The following is a 1,609-nucleotide window of genomic DNA, read 5'->3' on the forward strand; positions in this document are numbered from 1 at the left end:
GGGAGGCGGCGCGTGCCGAGGAGCGCTGGTGCCCATGCTGGGATGCCCTCCCTGGCAGGTAGCGGCTGCTGGAGTTTAGCTGCTGTTAAAACAGCTCCGAGATGGCCTGGACAATTTTTAACCTTTTAAAAAATAAACATCAAATTCCCCCCCCCCTTGCAAAAAAACCATCGGAAACATTCAGTCGGCAGCAGGTGGAGGAGGAGCAGGGGGTACAGCTGGGTGTGTTAGCTGGACCCTGGCTGCGCTGAGCCCCCCGCTTCCTCAAGACAGATCCACCTCCTCTTGCCCCAATATTTTTAGCTTGTGTGAGGGGGTGTGAGGGGCTGGAAGGGAGCAATGAGCCTTTCCTGTGGCACAGTGAGGCATCAGGCTGCTGGGGATGCAAAGGCATTGCAATTCCTAGGAACCATCGGTGCCGTGCTGTAAAGCACTGAAGTCTTTTCTAATTTGGTATGTACAGTCCGGTTGTAATCAAGAAGTGATTTATGGTGAGGAGATTAAAAACGTCTATGTGGGTGCAGGATGGTGGAGTGGAGGGGCTGCGGGGCACCCAGCCGTTGCTCCTCTGTTGGGATGCCTTGTCGGGATGTGCCTCGATGCCATTTCACTTCTGCAGGGGAGCTGTTGGAGATCATCCTGGGAGAAGTGTCCCTGCGATGGGGTCACCCTCGCCCTGAGTCCCTGTCCCCCAGCATCAGGGCAAATACATCCTCTGCAATCCCTGCCCTGAGCTGCTCTGGAAGGATGAACAGGGCAGGTGATGGGGGGAGTGGGGGGAGCTGAGATGGAGCTCAAGCATGGAATTACTGCATTAAAATGCATCGAGGTCCTATGGGGGCGTTTGCTCCCTCTGTGGTGTGTTAACAGGGCTGTGAGGGATTAGGATCTGCACGGAGCTGGCACGTCCTGCTCTCTGCAAGGAGCAAGGGACAAGCCCAGCGGCGGAGGCTGAGATGTAGAGACGCTTGAGGGGGGATGGCCAGGAATTTAGTTTCATTTCCATCTCATTTTCTGGTGCCACTGAAACAAATGGGTCAGTCTACCAAGTGATGTGGTTTCCACAGTGCTGCTGGGGCTTTGACTTGTCTGAGGCAAACCAGTGTGCTCGCCTGGGTTGTAGCAGTGCCTGTCTCCATCTCCACCCCTGTCCTGCGTGTTTGGGAGACCCCAGCTTCCGCAGCTCTGACACTGACTACTTCTGCGGCCACCGGTGCGTCCTGGGATGCTACTCTGGGATGCTACTCTGGGATGCTGCCCCGGTGCACAGAGACCCTTTGGCACAAGCCTCACAACTCTCAGTGATGAGGGGTAACTGCTGGAGACATGTTTGTCACCTCTGATGATGTGTCCGTGTCCTAGGCAGCTGCCAAAGGCTGCAGAGCTGCTGCAGACCCCGAGTCCCTGGTCCTGCCCAGCCTTCTTCCTCTCCTCCCTGCCTTCCAGCACTGGTGAGACAATAAGTACTGAGCAAAGGAAGTTAATCTGTGACCAGAGTGTTTTAATCAGGAAAAAAAAAAAGGTATTAGTGCAGGCCTGCTGGCTCCTGCCAAACTCCAGTTTTACTGTCCCTCCTGATACTGGGTTTATGGCTGTCATTTCATTCCAG

This window comes from Phaethon lepturus, unplaced genomic scaffold (assembly GCF_000687285.1).
Source record: "Phaethon lepturus isolate BGI_N335 unplaced genomic scaffold, ASM68728v1 scaffold23500, whole genome shotgun sequence".
Lineage (NCBI taxonomy): Eukaryota > Metazoa > Chordata > Aves > Phaethontiformes > Phaethontidae > Phaethon > Phaethon lepturus.